Source organism: Rousettus aegyptiacus, unplaced genomic scaffold, assembly GCF_014176215.1.
Source record: "Rousettus aegyptiacus isolate mRouAeg1 unplaced genomic scaffold, mRouAeg1.p scaffold_m13_p_11, whole genome shotgun sequence".
Classification (NCBI taxonomy): Eukaryota; Metazoa; Chordata; class Mammalia; order Chiroptera; family Pteropodidae; genus Rousettus; species Rousettus aegyptiacus.
In genome coordinates this window covers 78,513,680-78,527,884 of record NW_023416286.1, presented here as the reverse complement: position 1 = coordinate 78,527,884, position 14,205 = coordinate 78,513,680, and the positions used below count along the sequence as shown (strand labels likewise).

General features: G+C 34.8%; 1 pseudogene; it reads right to left on the bottom strand.

The window, feature by feature from the left end:
- Nucleotides 1-585: 585 nt before the first annotated feature.
- LOC107499352 lies at nt 586-7,382 on the bottom strand (annotated as a pseudogene).
- Between the last annotated feature and the right edge of the window lie 6,823 nt (nt 7,383-14,205).

Sequence of the window (14,205 nt, the reverse complement as noted above, 5' to 3'; positions counted from 1 at the left end):
AATCTCATTTTCTTATTGCTTGTTATTGCTGCTACTAGATACTGTTACTGCCACCACTGGTCACTGCTGCTGTGGCTTTTGGAAATAGTGGCTTATAGCTGAATTCTAAATTGTCCTTTTGGTTTTGAGTTATTTCCTCAATACTTAAACTCTTAGTTAGAAGCTCCATTTGTTTTGTGACCTTAATGCCAGGACAAAGAGAGGAATTATATATTCATCTTCAATTCTTATTGGAAAGTAGGCCCAGTCTCACATCAAGTCTTTCAATATAGCAAGCAGGGGGTGGGCGGTTTCATCCAAAATAGTACGTTTATATCCTGTTGAACAGCCTCAAATGCTTTTTTCTTTATTGTATATTACTAAATGGAGATTGCATATCTCTATATTAGTTGTAAAAAAATGAACCAAAATTTTTAAAACTTATTAACAGCAATTTATTTGACAAGTGAAGTTAGGACCCTCTGGGCCATCCCTCGGTCCTGGTCAAGAAATAATTCTTGGCAGTCTAATTAAATTAGGAAATTAATGTTAAATAGTTGGGATAGAGAGGGATGATCAGAAGGCTGGCACAGGAATGACAGTCCGTCAAAGAACATGCTCAGGGAGGCCAGCTAAAGTATATGCAATCGGGAGACCATTCAGAAAACTTGAGCCACAAGGCACGGCCTCAGAAAAGGTTGAAGACTCAGGATGTTCAGAAATATTGTGGTTCACGTAGGGGATGCTGATGCCTGTGAATCTTCACGCTTTTCCATAAGTGGCTCATGATGGCCACCCTCATGACCCCACTTCCACTGGACACCGGTGTGATTTTATTGACCAGGGTCAAGGGACCACTGAAGTCTACTGCCACCTGGGGCAGCTTCTTCCCAGCATGTCCCACTGAGCAGCCTCCTAGAACAGCCTGAATGCTTGTGCCTTCTTGGCCATCTGCTCAGCCTCAGCCCGAGCTCTGGCCTCTGTGGCAAAGGCCCCGGCCTCCTTATGCATCTGCATGGACTGGGCTTCTGCTTCTTCCTAACAACCAGCAGGGGCTTCTCAGCCCGGCCTAGGCATGCCAGCCCGTAGGCTTCCCAGGGCTTCCAAACTTCAACCTCCAGCTCCTCCTCTCAGTGAGTGATCTCCTGCTCCTGCACTGCACCTGCTGGCCAGGCTTCTACCACCTGTATCTGCATCTGCTGCTTCTCCATCTCCTGCTTAATCTTGGCCACCTGAAACTGATAGAACAGGTCAGCCTGTGCTGGGTGGGGGTGTTGACCTTGATGTCACACATGACCACCTTCGGCTCTTAGTCCCTCTGCGCCTTGGCCGTCTTGATTTTACTCAGCTACTGACAGACACCTTTGCAGTGCTTGGCTTAGACCTGCTGATGCCAGCGTATCCCTTGGCCTCTGCCTCCCTGGTAAGCGCATCATTTGGGTCTTGTGCTGTCTCAGCCTTCCCCAAGAATGGAAACAGCCCTGATCATCACCCTCAGTCCTTCGGGGTGCAGCTAACCATGCTCATTTTTTATGTTTTTTAAGTTTTAAAGAATTTTTTTAAAAAACTATTTTTTTCTGTAATAATAATAATAGTAAAGTCTTGTTCTTATTAAAAGGTCTTAGTTCCGGCAATATCTTTTTTAAAACTAGTAAATCAGTTTTTCTGTTACTCATAACCAAAAACAATTCAATTTAACTAATCACAACAATTTCCATTTATGTCTTTCTTTTTATTTCCATCAAGGAAGTTCTCTTATGATAGTTCAGCATATTACTAATTAATCTAGTGAACTGAATAGCCTTTATACCTCAGTCGAGGTGTTAAATTATGTTATTATATTTTAGACATTTCGTATGTTAGAAAAATTGCCACGTTTTCGGTCTTTGTTTGAGTTTAGTGTATGATAAAAACCTTCCACAATAACACAATCTGCTTCTCATTCTTCCTCTGTACCTTTATATAAAGTAACTACATATTCCATAATGAAAGAACCCATGCCCCTCCTCTCTCTACACTCATCTTGTCTAGAAAAACTGTAATTTCTGACAATGTAAAACAATAGCAGATTTGATGGGGTCAGGGCAGATTATTAATTGAGGATAATTACAATAGGCTTTTGTATACAATTAACACAACTTCATAAAAATCTGGGAGTAAATTACTCCAATCTAAAAAATAGAAGTCAAAAATTACATTAAGTTAGTCAATGAGAGGAGGATTATTTTTTTAAGTTTATTGATTTCACATATAGAGGCTATGCTATATATCTTAGAAATAGTACTTAAGAGGTAATTAGTATAAAAAGTTGTTCTCTAGCTCATAACTGGTTATTATGTTCGGTGTCTATAAATTTTCCATTGGAACAAGTTAAGTGGAAAGACATCAACCAATACATTTTAATGCAAAATTTGTATTTACTAGCTATATTATAAATACATAGTTTTCATATATTTATTGGAATATCTACTAAAGTGGCTTATATTACCAAAACAAACCAAAATAAACTCAATGAGAAGCTACTGCAATTTTAGAATGCTATACTAAAGAGAAATATATAATTGAGTTTTCTAAACATTTATTAATGGGACAGATAGCCAGCTATTTTAATTAACTAAAATGATACAAGTTTTTAAGGGCATTTACTTAAACCAGGGAATTTAAAATGTATCACCATATTATGATTTCTCTGGTCCAAAGGATCTGAATGCCTATTGATTAAATAATCTAGTCATTTAACAATCATTGTTTTGCCTTTTTATTGACACATAAAATATCCACATGTTTTATTTACTAGTGAAGAGATGACACTAATCTAAATACCACCCACAAAATTAGCAAGGAACAAAATTCAGGCAAATAAAATTTATCTCCTTATGATAATAAATATGCTCATAATGTCTAGTAGCCCAAGGCCACTTTTGGATAACAGGCTAAAATAATCCATTGTAACAGTTTCCAAATTAGCCTGCATATCAAATTTTAACGAAAAAACCTGCTATCATAATGGATCAGATAACAGCCCACACTGGGACTTTTGTATCCCCACTTTCAGTCAGAACATATGGCTAAAGTTTTCCTGTTGCAAGGAAGGTACCGTGGATTTAATCAGAGGCCAGGAGAATATCACGATGTAGTAGTGTGGCTCAATTCTAATCTGGTATGGTTTACTCCCCAAAAAAGCTGGACATTTGTACCTGTGGTGATTAGATGGGATCCAGCTGGGAAAGCATTTTAATTACTCACTGTTTAATTATGTTTCCTGTTATGATGATCAAAATGAGGAATAATAATATTAATGGTAATAAGAGTGACAATAATAATACAATATTGGCTACCTTATGAAAAAATAATTAAAAGTGACTTTGGATGTGTCCTTGTGGTTTACACAATGAGCTACTAACGATTAAATGCATTAGAAGAATGAATACTGTGGCATAAATAAGAAAAAAAGGAATATGGCATTATTTATTAATAACCAAATGCTAAAACTAAGAACAAAAGAAGCCCCCTTTCATTTAATGAGACTTTAAGGAAAATATGCTTGTGAGTAATACTTTTTAAGTTGAAATAATATGTATAATATGTATTATTGTTAGAAGAATTTATATTTTACAATAGAATAAGATTTTTTTTTTTTTTGGCATTCTCTTTATGGTAACAGCTCAGTTTTGTAATTAAAACACTTCTCTGCTACATATTTTCAATAGAAAAAAAACTAAAGACAAAGAGAAAACACACACACACACACACACAAACCCTCACGTTTGTTGTTTACTTCATTCTTGCATCATGAACTGTGTCATTAATGATCAGTTAATTCAGGGCCGGGCAACCTGGTTAGTCAAAAATTTAAACACACATTTTCAATAAGCTGTAGCTCAATGAAAATCACATTTTTTACAAGAATGAATGCATGAGAAAATAAGATCTTTGTGCCTATTTTCTTTTCTCTATGTATTTTTTAAAATTTAAGATGTCATATATATCTATAACCTATACAGTTTGATATTTTGTCTACTTATTCTTCTACACAAATATGCTATTGAGCTCTAATGAGGGAGTCTAATAATGACTTCTATTTTGCCATATGAAAAAAAAGTTTATTAAACTATGCTTTCATAATTTAATCTTTTTATACAGTCTCTGAGAGCCTGTCAATCATGTCTGCTACCTAAAATAACTAGAAAAGCCAACAAAACAGAGACATAACCTGTTTGGAAGGCAATGGAAAGCTAATTGTGCTATTCAGAATTAGAGGGGCTGGGGCCTAGAGCAGCGGACATCTGAGAGTGATGGCTTAGCTCCTTTAACAGCTTCTCCTAAGAGAATTTACATTTCTGATTAGAGTAAGAGGTTGAAGATCCAAACCATAGCCCAGCGAGTAGCTCTATGACTCAACAAAGATGCCAGAAGAATTGTGGTGGAGACATGACGACTTTAAAGACATGACTGGTTTTCCTCTTAATACATTAGTAAATACCGGAGTTGCCTGAAATTCATGACTAAAATCATTAGCAAAAGGTCTCTGACAAGCAAATACGATATCATTGGATGCTTCATTAGGCAGATATTGGAGTACAAATACCACTAAAACAATAGGTACACAATATGAAAGAGGATTATAGTTGAAAACTCTGGATACTCAAAGGAAATCACAGGTAAACATATATATATATATATACACACACATATATGTATATGTACATACATATATGTATATGTACATACATATATGTGTATATATATAAAACAGATATATGTATATATCTGTAAAATAAATTTTAAAAATCTAGATATTCTAGAACATGAAATTAAGAACTCTAAAATGAATTTAACAGTAAATAATACATACCAAAAATTAACAAACAAATAAATAAGTAAGAGCTGTGAAATGGAATATATGTTATTTGAAAGTATCCAAAGGGGAGGATAGATATAGAAAAAGAGAAAGAAACAGACAAACAGAAATTTTTGCAAAATGTAATCCATTACACTTCTGATGCATTTTTGTTAACAGGTGTTTATTCCCTCTTTCCAATTCTCATTTTAACTGATACTTGGGAGTAATAGGGATTGATAGGGGTACACAAAATTTTTCTTTTCGTGCGTTTTTCCCACATTGCCTCCAAAGAAATGTTTATATTAATTTAAAGATATACACTTAGTGAAACACATTAAGGAACAATTATTTGTTCCAAATGCTTACTTCTCTTTTTGGATGTCATTTTGTTCAGAGGGCAAGCAACTCATGAAGTAGAGCTGTGTCTTTATAGTTAGAATCCATCTGAAGCTCCTTGGAGCCACTCCCAGCTATTTCCTGATCCTTCTCCTCTAAGTATCTTATCCTAAGGCATCTTTAGATCATTTCTTTACTATTTCCAAACAGCATTTTACTGCCGTAGCATCTTTAGTTTGTGACTAAGGAATATATTGTTCGGTTGATATTATATAGCTCATATACCGCTATGCTTTGCCATTTCACATATCTAGACAGTGACCTCCAACGATCAGAAGGCAATCAATCGTCTTCGAATTTTATACCCCAGGTGAATCAGCAACTGATTTTTTTCTTTTCTTTCCTAAAGGTAAGGAAGCTACATAGCCAAATTTATTTCTTTCCTCATATTCTCCATGGAAATTTCTATAATTATGTTCTCCTTGGAGGATTGTATTAAGTTATCCAATTAAAGAGGGTTCATTCGTTTGGACATAAAGATAGGTCTTTACTCATGTCATGTGATCTTAAAAATCCAAATATCACCCTTTAGGGACAAGATTTTCAAGTTTTCCTGTACAACCACATATATCCTGCCTTCAATTCTGCCTGTTTTGAAGTCTTAATGTTTAGCCTCTGTAGGCAGAATGATGATAGATTACCAACTTAATTGTGGAAATGAGATTTGGAAACTTTCATTGGTAAACTAGCTTCCCTTGTATAACAAATGTAAGTTTTAGAGCATTCAGCAAACAAGAGAGTGAAATTCTTCTGGAGTTTTATTGGTTCCCAAGGAAGGGCACCAACCAGCTTATGGATAAGATACAGACCCCTAAAGTGATCATCAAAGGTATGTTCCTGCATTAGCAGCATATCTCCCTGATGGCGTTGCCTGGACAACAAGTCTCTTAAAAATCTCTTTTTGTTCTGAGCCCCACACAAATTCAGATTTCGTTTTGGTAATTTTCTGTATAGAAACTGACAAGATACCCATCTGATGCATATGTGTCCATCAAAACCCAAAGGGACTCCTACAGTGTTATAGCTCTTTATTATAAGAAGAATACAGCAAGACAGCCTGTATTCCATATTGTTTGTGGAATATCTCTTGCGGCCCATGCCCAAGCTATTCCTAATAATTTAACAGATTGATCTGGGTCCTGCATTTTAGATGGCTTAATTAACCACTAACCATATATCCTAGTACATATAACATATATGCTATAACGATTAGTTGTATTTTCCAAAATTCCTTGGCCCTCTTTTCTGAATAAGACAATGTTATAATATAATTGATGCAATGAATCAACTTACATTGATGGTGATTACTTTGGTTCTGGCCTCACTTTTAGTGTGGGGGTGGAAGGTGTCCCACATTAATCACAAGCACTTCTCTGAGACACCAGCTTGGTGTCCTACAATTCAACTCAATTTTGACACTATCTACCCAGAGATAGCATCAGATTTCATAGGTCGAGGGCTATAACCCAAAATTAATTTTAGAATGTAATAAAGAATAAAAATCATTTATTTGAGCAAAAAGAATTGCAGCCTGGGAGGTACAGATTCAAGGTAGCAACCTTAATTGTGTTCTACTGAGACAGAGGCAGCTCCACTGGCATCCAGCCACCATCCTTAGATATTTTCAATAAGTCAACCCATTAGCATAACAAAGACACATTTACCACTCACATCACAGGAAATTCCAAGGGTTATAGGAGCTCTGTGCTAAAACCTTGGATGAAGACCAAATATATATATTTCTTACTATAAATCGCAACATCACAGTAATCAAGCCTCAACATTATCTCATCAGGTTATAACAGTACCATGTAAAATTCAGACACCTTATGGGAAGAGCAATGAATGAACTCTCTCGTTTGTTTCTACTAAGAAAAAAAAAAAAGCAAAGGAAAAAAAAAAAGAAAGAAGAATATGTACTTGGCTTTCTTCAAAATTGAAATAGGACATAAAAGAAACCCCTAGCCAACTCTATGACAGCCTAACAGTCAATTTTATACTTTAGCCTGTCATCATACCTGGCAGCAGATGCTATTAAAGAAACTACTTAATTCGAGCCATAAAGTGAACATTTACTTTCCAGGAGCCATCTAGTTCTCTTAGAGGACAGCAGGGACTCTTGCAAGTGGAGATGTTTTGAGTTTCCTTTGCCCACTTCCGTCATTCTTTCACTGAATACACAATTTCTGGTTTAAAAAATTTGAAAAGTTTGTATTTAGCATAACAATAAAACAGAGTTCAGACTTGCCCAATATCCAACTAAAAGCCATCAGTGGTAAATTGCTCCCATTTATAGTCTCATTCATTCCAGTTATGCATTCTGGTAGAGGTGATGCTACCATACCAAGGAATTCTATAGTTTGACCATAATACTGGTGACTGCCACTAGGGTATGAATTTACCTTCCATATTTTAATTTGAATAATTTATTTGCATCCCCTTGTATTCTAGTATGTTGTGCATCTATCTATATCTATTCCCTCAACACATTTTGTTTTCCACCTCAGCTTATTTAACTTTCAACATAGCATACATTTTGGGACCCTAGCCAGAGAGTGATGAAAGGACACTAACCCTCAAGTCATTCATCCTCTACCACTACCACATTAAAAACCTGAGTCTATTCTGGTCTAATATATTTTTTAAGAAAAGCCTGTGTAAATATTCTTTTACATTATTGTATTTGAATGTATCCAAGATAGGATAAAGGGAACACACTTGACAGGGTCTTTTAGTTGCTGTGTCACCTGGCCAAAGGTTGGTTTTCCTCCATCCAGATGGCAACGTTTCCTCCAACCCAAATGCCACTAGCTTCTTACAGCTATCACATCAATCTTTACCTTTATAATTTCTCCATTACTGAGAAAACCATACAGTTTAGTTCTTTCTTATTTTTATTATCAGCATTATTTTTGTGTCAACCATTCTTCTTTTGAATGACTCAAACATTATTAATACCATTAAAGACCATATTCACATGGTAGTCAGCTGGCCCAGTTTCTAGGATAGTCTCTTGCCCTTTTAACAGTAGGGTTGAATAAAGGGTCTGTGTGTTGAGTTTTGGCTATCCATATGGTTTCTACCATTGGTTGGATCAGAAGTATATCATTTGACTTGCCTCATTACTCATCATTGTAAGAGATTACACAAACTTAGTGGCTGGAAACAATATAATTTTATTAAATTATAGTTCTGAAATCAGAAGGCTAATTAGTATAGGTCTTCTAGGGCTCAAATCAAGGTGTCAGCAGAGGTGTATTCCTTCTGGAGGCTCTAGGAGAGAGTCGAACTATTTCCCTTTTCTACTTTCTGAAGGCTACTGGCACACTTTGGCTACTGGCTGCTTCGCTCTAATTGATATCTTCTTTAATCATCATATTTCTTTCTCTGACCCTCTTATTATCCTCTTATAAGCATCCTTGTGATTACATTGTGCCCATTCGGGTAATCCAGGAAAATCTTAAAGTCCTTAATTTAATCATATCTGCAGATTATTTTGCCATATAAGGTAACAGGTACACAGATTTAAGGGATTAAGACATGACCTTTGGGAAGGAGGACGTTATTCTTCCTGTTACAGTTTCAAATGTCTCAACTTTTTCTTTGCTTAATTTTGTTTACTTTGCCTTTCTATATCAGTGGATATGTTAACACTTAAAGGATTAGTGTTAACATATCCACTGATAAAGGATTAGCAACCAGAAAATGATATTTCATAGCCATTTCCTCCTTTTTATGTGCCCGTTTTTTTTTCCCCCATCTACTCTGCAATGCATATTCTACTTTTTAAGCAACAGCTGCCATGGATTTGAGTTGATAGATTCGTGAGAAAAAAATAGGCTTCCTTTCATACAAGTGTATTTACCTAAAAGTGAAGAGCGGATACTCTCTTTTTCTTGGGGTGAAAGAACAAACACAGCATAGCTAAAGTCTATGATTTCTAATCACCATTTCAAAAGGCTCAGATATTCTGCAGTTTAGATGAGCATAAACATGAAAGATGAACATGATTGAGGAAGAGGTTAGCTTAAAAAGCCATGGTTTCCTTCCAGTGAATACCCTTAGCTGGTTATAATAGTCTTCTCAAGGCTAGTTACAAAATTCTCAAAAGATACATAATTAATGTCTATTTTCTAGTGCAGCTACATTTTATCATATTCAGTTACTCATTACTTGATAAACAATATTGGCAATGAGATACAATTGCTTTGTTCAGTACATAGCCCTGGGATGTATTTATCATTGATTCAATAAAATCACATTTCTACTAGTTCATAAAATTAATGTTGCAAGGTACATTTAATAAAAAAAAAAGATTCTCAGGTATCCCTAATACTGGAGGAAAGGCTACCAAACAAGCTATTAACACTTTTCTTCCAGTATCTTTCATTGAATTTTGGAAATCCATGTACATTATCATTTCTAATATTGGCTTTCTATATTCTCTCTCTCCTCACATTCTAGGATTCCAATTACCCATGCTTGAGACTTTTCACCAAATTTCATAATACACTAGTCTCCTCTCTCTCATTCTAAAACTCCTTTCACTGAAAGTTGGGGGTCTATGTTCCCTACTACTGAATTGGAGTTGGCCATGTGAACAGCTTAGACTTCTAGCATATGGTAAAAGTAATACTATGTATCTATTGAGGAAAAGTCATAAAAAGGAAGCTTCTACCTTCCTCACTCTAAGAATACTTGCCCTTGGAACTTAGCCATCATCCTTTGAGGAAGTCAACGTGGAGAGTCCATATAGATAGGGCTAGGTGCTAAGTAAATAAGTTTTTCTTCCCCCCCCCCCACCTCACCCCCCGCCATAAGTCAGCATCTTCCTTCAGAAATGTGAATGAGTGAGCTTTCAAATGGTTCAGCCTCTAGGCTTGGAATCTTCCTTCTCAGGCATGTGAGATCATGGAACATGGAACAGAAGTAAGCTATCCTCACTATGGCCTCTATGAATTCTTAAACCAGATTATCAATAGATGATTGCTTTATGCTGAAGTAATTTGCTCACAGTTTAGAGATAATCTTTGAAATAATATGTAACACAACCATAGGAACAGTAAGTGGGATATTTTCTTTTATAAAAGTTTCATATATGTTGATGGAATCATGGGGTCATAAAATTCTCTATCTCTCCTGCGTCACAAATACTTGCCATTACCTTGCCAAATACAATTACACCAAGCTTGGGGCTGTATTTGTTATCCCAGCAAAGGGAGACTTTTGCTCAGGACAGTATTTTAATTCCTCAGAATAAGACAACGGTAGGCTGAAGGGTTACTGGCTTCAGAGCCTAATTTAGAATTAATTATATGTGCACCCAACTTTCTTGTGGTAAAGACAAGCCCATTACATTTTTTTTCTAAAACTATTTCTTCCAAAGACCAAACCAAAAAAAGGAAACTCTAGTAAGTTTATTCTTGAAACTTGCCCATGTGGTTCAATCACAGACTCCCATTTAGAATGTCAAGTCTGTATAATGACAGATAATAGATGGAAATGAGGGGGAATTGTCACAGAAAATAATAAAGCTCATGAATGAATAATGATGCTGAGAAAGGATACCATCACTCTCTTCAAAGAATTCATATCAGAATACGAGAACATTCAGAAATTTTTCTCTCAATTGCAGTGCCAATTCTCAAAGACACCCCTGATTTGTTATCTTTCGAGAAGAATTGAATGAATTGAAATGATGAAATTTACCTGACAAGCATACTTTGATGATTTGAAGGAAAGACATCAATCTGTGTCCTGTGATATTCTGCTTGAATACAACAGTGTGGACATTTTCATTTCTGTTATTTTTTATTATTATTATTATGATATTGGTTCTTATTCAGCCTTGAGATAAATCTTCCATTGGAGCTTGACTAGATTTACTCTGGCATATGACATTTGACGTATGTGTTGCTGTGACTCTGAATGACATTCTGTGTAGGCAATTTCCTAGGTATGAAGGACAACACATTTCCTGGGGGACACCATTCTAATAGGCAAATACATTATACTTAAATTACTTCAATGCCACAGCATTCAATGGACATAGCACTTGTTGTGTCCTTAATCAACCAATTCATAAGAGGGCCTTAGGGATCTTGGAACTAGACCAAATGTATAGATCCAAAGAGAAATTTATTATCTGGAGATTTGGATACAATGATGATGACAAGATAAGTTCTTGACAAGATGCTACTGTCTTTCACTTTTTGAAAACTGTTCACGTTTGGTAGTCAACTTAGAAAGCTGATGAAACTAAATGCACCATTTCAAAGAGAATATTGCAGTGATCTCACTGGAAATCTAATAGATTGTGTATGCCTTCGTTAAAAAAAAATGTTTTTAACATGTTAATTGCAATGTGCTTTGATGTATTTAAAGGACGTGGTTAGGAGTTCTGGAGGCTCAAGATAGTGAAGTCAATTTTTGGAAATCCTATGTTTTGCATATATAATGCAAAATCATTACTATCAATTGTGCTGAGTAGCTTTTCCCAGTGATATTTGGAAACTTGTGTCAAAGAAAGCATGTTCTTTGTAGCTTGTTTATGGTTATAGCCCCAGATAAGACAGAATTAAGAGTTTACAGAGCACTGGTTTTTAAGGACTATAAGTTAGGAAATGTAGAGTATACAGGAAAGGCATTTTGTTTGCTTTTTTTTTTCCCCAAGAAGAACTAAAGCAATGACATTAATATTAATTAATGATATGGTATGTTAATCATTATATTAATACTTTTTCAATAACTCTATAGAGTAATAAAAATGTTCATGGTTCAAATGCATAGTTAACTAAGAATGAAAGTCTATAGAAAATTTCCCCAAATACATTTTGAATAGTTGACTCAAACTTCAAATTGATATAATGTACATGGAGAATAATAATAGAAAGATGAATACATAAATTTAGCTTTGGACAAGTAATATGCACAGTTAAATGTTTATTAACATCTGTAGAAATTTACAAATAATAGTAGATAAAGTATGAAAAATAGTCAAGTTGGTAAAGGACTATCGGAGTTATGACCAGGTTTAATGTGTTTAAGGATAAATTCTAATTTAACAGAAGTTTTTTTTTTTCTTTTTTCCATTAAGGATTTGTGTTTTATGTCTGGGTAAACTGATATCAAGTATCAGGATTGACTCAGCCCTTAAAAATAATGAAATCCTACCATTTACAATGACCTGGATGGACCTAGAGGTTCTTATAATGAATGAAATAAGTCAGACAGAAAAAGATAAATGCCATATAATTTTACTTATATGTGGAATCTAAAAAACAAAAAGAACAAACTCATCAAAAACAGACTCACAAATAGAGTGGACAATTTAGTGATGGACAGAGGGGAGGGTGGTTGGGGAGCTGGAAGAATGGGGTGAAGGGTTAAAGAAGTACAAATTAGTAACCAAAGGAGGGTCACGGGGATGGGGAGCACGGCAGAGGGTATGCAGTGAGCATTAATATGATAGCTAGGTGGAGGGCCAGGGGAAGGAGGGACCAACTGGGAGGATCATTTTATGAACTATATCGATGTCTAATCAATGTACTGTATACTTGAAACTAACTTAAATAAATAAATTTTAAAAAAGAATCAGGATTGGGGTAAATGGGAAGAAAAAGATTAAAAGACAATTCTAAGATTATTATTATAGCATCAAGCTATATAAAGCTTTTTTGTATAACTTTTACTCATGGAATTACTCAGGGTTGACCTAAATCTACTTTGTCCAGACAAAGAAGAATCTGAACAAAACTATGTACCAAACCAAGTACCTGTAATTTTTTGTTAAGATTGATTATTGTATAATGAGTAACAGAATGATGAGATACAGTTTCCCTGGAAAATGGAAACAAGTCACATTTCCCTGAATGGACTACATGTTTAAGCCAAAGTGTTCCCATAGTGGATAGCATTCTGGAGCTGAGATTGTCTGCAAACACTCAGCCTCTCATCTGTGAATATCCACACACAATGTGCAATGACTGGGGTATCAGATGCTATGCATGGGGGTCAGGAGATCATTGCTCTGATGTTACCGAACAGTCTTTGCTGTTTTCTCTCCTGTATCCTTCCTTAAAGCTCAGGTTATGTAGTGTCAGATGAAGCTATTATGTTTTTTTTTTATTTTTATGGATTATAAATCCAAGCTGAATCTAACACGCTATTAATATGGCAGAATGGGTATGGTAATCAATCTGTGGAATAAAGATTGTATTGTCCCAAACCAAAGATTTACAAAAATGTCAAGATGTATCATAGCAAGACAGCCAGAAACAAAAATGTCATCTTAAAACTACCCAGGAAAAAATATATTACTGTCAAAAAAGCTGTAATATGACTGACAGCTGAGTGTTCAAGAATATCACATTTATTTCAAGTGAATTTAGAGCATTTACCAAAAGGGATTATATTTGCTAGGCCATTAAGCAAGTATCAACTAATTTTACAATGTTAAAATTATTCACAGTATTGTATCGACCAAATTGATCACAGACTGCTCCATAAACAAGTTTCAACAAGTATCAAAGCATTGAAATCATGCATAATATTATATTTTGACATATAATTTCAAAAACAAAAGTAAGGATTAATACTTAATCATTTAGTTAAACTAATATATGGGAATATTTTGTCCTAATGAAAATATTCTTAAACTCGATTGTAGTAGTAACTGTACTGTGTAAATTAACTGAATTCTTTGAAATGTACTTTTACAATAGGTAAATTGTATGATACGCATGTATAAGCTTGCCACTTTAATTTTTTTTAATATTTATGAAAAATAAAATAGAATATAAGGACATTTTTAAGTTCAGTAAATATGATGTTAAAATTATCAATTTCCCAAACATGCTTTTTTCCCTGAGTTTACATTACTTGTTGAAACTTAAATTTTCCTAAAATGTAATTTTTTAAATATATAAGTATCTAGCGTGGACAGAATACTTGATCGGTAAATAAAATGTCATGTGAAGTTTAGAAAT